Consider the following 6,774-nt stretch of genomic DNA (forward strand, 5'->3'; position numbering starts at 1 on the left):
TGTAGATAATTAGATTTAATATGTGGTAATTTGCAAAAAAAAAAAAACAATTTTGTGAAAATTTAAAAATTACATTAAATGTGATTTCCTGCGTCGGCGACGTTACTTTGGTAAATAACGGATAGTTTTGAGAAAAGAAATAGTAATTTCTAAAAGAAGTGCAAAATTCTAAATGTCTACTTGCTTTTACGAAACTCTAATAAAATAAACAGCACCAGATTTTTCTTATAAAAAAATTGAATTAAAAAAAAATGGCTTTTCTATTGTAAAAATAAAATAGTACTTGAAAACAAAATAAAAAATAAACAAAAAGTTGTAAAAATTATAGACATTTTTTTACTGTGGAATATTCTAAAAAAAACTATTAAATCTATGTTGTAACAAAAAAACTAAAAAAGGACTTTAATATTACATAAGTGAGTTTGGAAGTGAAGCTGTTAATAAAACAAAAACTACTAAAAAATTGTATCTAAAATTTTTATTTCACATAACATAACTTATAATATGAAAAACAACCTTTACCTAGTGGAAATAATAAAGTGATAAAAGATAAATTTTTTTACTCTACACAAGCAATGCATATAGCAGAGATAAATATTAGAAGTTTCACTAAAAAAAAATTACAAAAAGGAAAATTCAAAATATAAAAAATAAACACAAAAAGGCAAGCCAAATATTCATTTTGAATCAAAATAAACGAAGTAGAAAAAAATAACTAACAACGGTAATTCAAATGAAAAACTAAAATGTATCAAAAACTTAAATTCCTAAGTGATCGTTTTGTGAATAAAATTTAGCAAATAAACATCCACTTTCGTAAAAAAAAAATAGTATTGGTCTAAGGACATTAAATACAGTTTTATTAGCTTTGCTTTGCGCCGGCAAACAAAAAGTAATGCATACTAATTAAAGCGTATCAAAATTTTGTGACAAAAACATAGCAAAAATAAAAAAAAAAACGAATAGCCTACATTTGCTGACCATAATTTTGTGTTGCATTTGAAAACCACCCCGAATTACTTTTGCAAATTAGTAAATTGGCCAATGCCATCAAAACGCTGTCACTTCAATGTCGAAAGCGTTTGCCACGTAATAAGCTCCAATGAATGTGCGACCAACAAAAACAACAACATAAATACTAGCAAAGCTAAAAGCATAAATTTAAAATTCCACAAATTGCCTAATGCCAAATGTTAAATGTCGATTGCTGAATGCCAAATGTCAGATAGTCTAAGTCGATAATCAACGAATGTGGCCATCGAATTGCCGGGCAGCGGAATAGCTGTAGTGACATAGTGACATTGCAGCCGTTGTTGTGACCAGTTGTCATACCCCCAACAAGTCAATTGAGCAGTTGGCCTATGTGCCAATGTGTGTGTGTGTGGGTCGGCCGGTCGGTTGATGGCGATAACTGCAGCTCGAAACTAAAGTGAACATAAATCGATTATAGATTAGACGGAAATTTAAGTGGCAGGTAGTGCGGTCCCCGCTGTGTGTCACCTTTCCTGATTGCGTATGTGTTTGTGAAATGTGCCATTGCAGTCAGCACGAGTCAGCTCAGATAGCTGACAATTAACGCGCCACCAGAGCAGATACATACATACGTTTGTTTGGAGGTATGCATTCTCATGCAACTAATCAACCAGCCACGCATACGCCATGGTGCTCCCTGCTCTGCCTGTCACTCAAAGTGTCTGTGTGTGCGTGTGTGTATGTGTATGCCGCCTTCGCAGGTGTCTGCTAATTTGTAAATGATTTTAATATCATTTGTTAGTGAACGGTGTACTACTCTCCTACTGGTAAAGCAACTAAAAAGAGTTCAAGTGCGCGCGCGTGTGTTTTTTAGTGCTGCCACCTGCAATAATACGGCGTATCCTTTGAATCTTGTGTACCTTCACTCTCAACTTAACTCGATTTCGGTTCTCGTTTCGGTTTGTGTGTTTTTGTAGCCGCAAACGATACACAACGATAAAAGTAAACGCAGCCAGCGGTTAGCAGAGAATCCTCAGCTGACATAGAAATTTGTGTGCTGAAGGCAGCGTGAGCGGAGGGGGTGTCGCTGTCGCTTTATGTTGACAGACGGATTTTGACATTTCGGTGTGCGGAAGGTAAGTGGCTGGCACATGTATAGAATAACAAGCGTACAAGATTGAATTATACTTCATACATGCACGCTTTTCGAGTCGTATTTACTTTAGCTTCTCAGCAGATCCTCGTAGAGCCCAGTTACATTCGAGCTCTTTTTTTGTGGTTTATACTTAAATAAAATGCATCCTTATTTAAGCGAACGATAATATCTTGAAACAAAAAAAAGAAAATTAAATAATGTTGGCACCTCTAATCCAAAAACTAAAACAGGAATGAATCCAAAATAGCGAAAAACTCAACGGATAAACCAAATAAAGACCTCAGTAGTATTGCTGAAATAATCGTGCGAGTTTAACCCGGACCAACGTATTTGCACCAAAGTAACACAGGGTTCAGGAAGGAAATCGAACTGCTAGCCTGCCAGGGGGGTGGTTGTACTCCGATGAGTGACTTTCTATAAAACGGCTTAAAGCCTCTCTATATTTAATTCTATAGTAATACCGCTGTTGTTGTTGTTAAGCTTTGGGGAATGGTGCAGGATTAACAGTCCCTGGCCAGATATAATTCTGCGTCGTTCCGGTTACTTAGACTCGCATGCCCGTAATACTGCTCATTTAGATCAATGGGATGAAACCTGACATGCCTTGGAGGCGGCTCAGTTCTATAATCTCGGCAGGTACTGGCTGACAGGAACTTTTGGTCTTCATTTTGTAAATGGTGGTCAGCCTACATCTCAAGCCCTCCAGAAGCTGGTCCGAGCGCGGCGGTTTGATATATTTTAAGTTTTCAGATCAACATCTTACTAGTGCTTAGAATCGCCCAAATAACTATTCTTACTCACCTTCAGGGCTACTTTAGAAATCCTCGATGTCTCTTCTCTCTGTACAGCGTTTTACTATCGTCACGTGCTTTTTTCCGGATATCGGGTAATAGTAGCGTAATATTTCCGCTCTCTTATATTATATTAAATCAGTTTTCCCTACACATAGTTTTCACGCTACTTTAAATTAATAACAAAGTACTGCGATTGTTTACCTTAAAAAAAACTAATTAGCAATTTGGGTAGATTTTAAGTAGTAAGCAACAAAAAAAAAAATAAATAAAAAATTCCCTCACGAAACTTTTCCGAGAAAATTACCTTTTAATTTTTTTAGTGCTACCGTTAGGCTTAAAAGTTTGGATTCCCTTTCAATCCATCGTACTGGAACTCGATAGTCCCCAAAAGCTTGGACTTCCTGTCGGCAGAAGTAGATCGGAGTACTTCGTGGCTGGCCCCCAACGGATTTTCCTCCACGCACATCTCTCAAGGCGAAAAGGGAATGAAACGTACGGATCGAAGCTGGACGGGAAAGTTGGAGGAAGTGTAGTGGACACTCTCTTAAATCTTATATTCAGCCGCTATAAAGGAGCAGCCAATAAGTAACTACTATGCGCTGGGATCACTAATGGTACGATCGAAACTGCTCGGGAAATGCATCAGGCATTTTAACCGCTTCGCAACACTTCCAAATCATACTAATTTGGATCCCAGGACACAGTGAAATCACTGGATATTGGAGACCTAATGAATTGGCTAAGCAGGGCAACTTCGAGGTCATCATCTCGGGAGGTAGTTCCTTTGGAAACCTGTGGCCTACTCCTGGACAGATGGCATCACAGTTGGCTCAGCGAGAGATGGGGGAAAATCCCGATATGCAAAGTTAAAAGATCAGAAGAACCGACCGTCGTCCTTTAGGAACGCAATCGGTGCGACTTAATATCGTCACGGATCCATACTGCTGCTGCAGCTGTTTGGAAGACGAGGTGGAATCATCTCAGCACTTCCTTCTCAGCTGCCCGGAATTCGGTAGACTAAGGCTTAAATCCCTCGGTGCGCATTTTATCAACATTCCCGAAAAACTCTCAGGAGTGGACATCAGCTGCCTGCGGAACTTTATTTTGAGCACTCGACGCTTCTCTTAGTTCTACAGAAACCTGTAGTGACAATTCGAAAGATATTAATAATGTGGACACAATAGACAATCAAATTAATGTGGATTTGAGTCCCTAGTGGTGTCTGCCACAATAACCTAACCTAACTTAGTCTCTTTAGCGATATTTTTAGCCTTTGCAATATTTAGTGCTCGTACAACCTAATTTCAAAGATTTTAAATTAATTATACAATTGACTAAATTTATATCCGATTTCGCATAATATTTCAATTGAAACCTTTTGCCATTTGAGATGAAAATGTGGCTACAGCCATTTACATATCATTCCAGCTTGTGGTTAAATCCTAAGGAAAACTTAGAAAAGTAAATTAGACTGAATTTTATTCACAACTCAGTAAATATCTTTCGTCTTTTGCTTTTTGCTTACAGCCTGAAATTTTCCACAAGTCAGCGCATTAATATTTAAATACTTTGCCAAAGTGAAGCCTGAGTAAACGCCAGGCAAGAACTTTCCACACGCCGTTAATAAAACTCCCAATAATAGGCACCTCATAGCCGTCAAGAATTTTGACTTTGAAATCGCAATGTCTTCGCAATTTAGGGTATAAATATTTAGGTAAATATTTTCACAGTAACATTCTCAAGTGAAAGCATAAGGAACATGCAAATATGTCTTTTATCACTCGCTAACTGCATGGCTGTAGTAAAATATTGCTGATTTTGTTGCGCAAAAACGTTTAAGGATGTGGCGAAAATATTTACAAACACATTCGCAACTCCTACGCGTCTGCTCTGTTGTCATTTAAGAATTTAGAAGTCATTATAAGTTTGAGTTTCTGCTACTCGATGATGAACTTCTTCAAAGCTTTCATATGTATATATTCACATATGCATTTATATACAGTAAAGCCTCGATATAACGAACCTTTATAAAAGCAAAAACTCAGCATAACAAAATTTGTGCCAAGTCCACTCAAAAACAACCTCGTGGCCGCGAAATTTTCTTCTCAGAAAAGCTCCATAGATATAAAGAAGTATAAGTTCGGGCGAAACCGGCGCACATATTAAATATCGGTTTTTTACCTTTCAGTAAACTGCATGATAAGCAAGAGTATTTTTCCAAACATTTCGATAATATACTATAATTTATTGAAATAATTGGACCAAGTTTGGTGGAAATCGGTAGGGTGGTTATCAATATACACTTACGTAGTAAGTAATCAATCATCTTGTGTCTTGTTAAGTGATTGTTGTTAGTTGGCGTCTTAGCTTATTAAAAAATCGGAGTTTTCGTATTTCTGAAATGTACCGTTATATGGTAAGTGGCAGTAATTTTAGTCCGATTTCAAAAATTTTTAGCATATTGCTTTTTCACGCCAAGGTTGATAAATGTGCCGAGTTTAGTAGAAATTGGTAAACCGTTTACCGAGATACACATATGTAGGCATAAGTAGGCGGTGCCACGCCCATTTCCCAAAAATTTCCCTAATTATAATTTTCTGCTAAGAGGTTATTGCATATATCGATTTTGAGTAAATTAGCTTAAATAGTTACTTATTTATCGCAGTTTTCGTATTTCTGTAAATTACCGTTATATGGGAGATGGGCGTGGTTCTTGTCGGATTTCAAAAATTTTCAACAGGTTTCTTAGGAAAGCCCTAAGTAAATATTCTCAGCGAGTTTGGTGGGGATTGGTTAAGGGACTACAGAGATAGCATTTTATCATAAGTGGGCGGGGCCACGCCCATTTTCCAAAAATTTCCCAACTGTCTTATTTTATGCCAAATTTCTAGTTACTTCGCATACCAACTTTTAACAATTTGGATCCAGTATTTGCGGAAATATCGTAGTTTTTGCATATTTCGAATATACCGTTATATGGGAGGTGGGCGTGGTTATTGTCCGATTCTGGCCATTTTCAATCCCAACCTACCTTGGATAAAGAGAAACCTACTTACCGAATTTTGTTGACACATCTCAATTTTTTCTCGAGACGGACAGTCACCGCTTAATTGATTTCTCTTTTCATTCTGATCATTTATGTATATCTATATCTATATCTATCTCGATTCGTTTTGGCTGTTACAAACAACCGTTATGTGAACAAAATTATAATACCCTTGTGCAAAAGTGCGCTCGAGTATAAAAAAGAAGTGTTGAGCATTCGGAATATATTGAAGGTTAAAGTCCCGCTAGTAAATGCGTCCACTTAAAGAAGTGTCGAATCAAAAGCCTCTACATATCGAAATACGTGGACGGTTAGAGTTCCGTTAAAAAAAACGACACTTTTCTTTTAAGGATTTATTTTCGTTGTACCGCGATGTGGATATTCCATAAATATAATAAAGCTATGTACATATCTGTGTTCGTATGGAAAAGTAGCTTATGTCGAAAGGCTGGCTTTAGTATAATGCGGCAATCCCTTTATTTTTTAAACGGCAAGGAATTTTTTGATGAGACTTAATAAGAATATTGACTTGCTAGTATGGGAACTATTTCTTCCACGTTTATATGCCAAAAGTTGTTTAACGGCTTAGCGCCAGTGAGTCATTCGCAATCGTATGCTACGAATGCCGATTTATACTAAAGCCAGCCTTTCGACATAAGCTACTTTTCCATATGAACACAGATATATAGGCATATAACATTTGTCCAACCCCTTCAACTTCGTTATGTCGAGGTTTTACTGTACATAATTAGGCATGTATATTATCTATTATCTATTATCTATTATCTATTATCTATTATCTATTA

Source organism: Rhagoletis pomonella, unplaced genomic scaffold (assembly GCF_013731165.1).
Source record: "Rhagoletis pomonella isolate Grant_MI unplaced genomic scaffold, Rhpom_1.0 Rhpom_scaffold_00007, whole genome shotgun sequence".
Classification (NCBI taxonomy): domain Eukaryota; kingdom Metazoa; phylum Arthropoda; class Insecta; order Diptera; family Tephritidae; genus Rhagoletis; species Rhagoletis pomonella.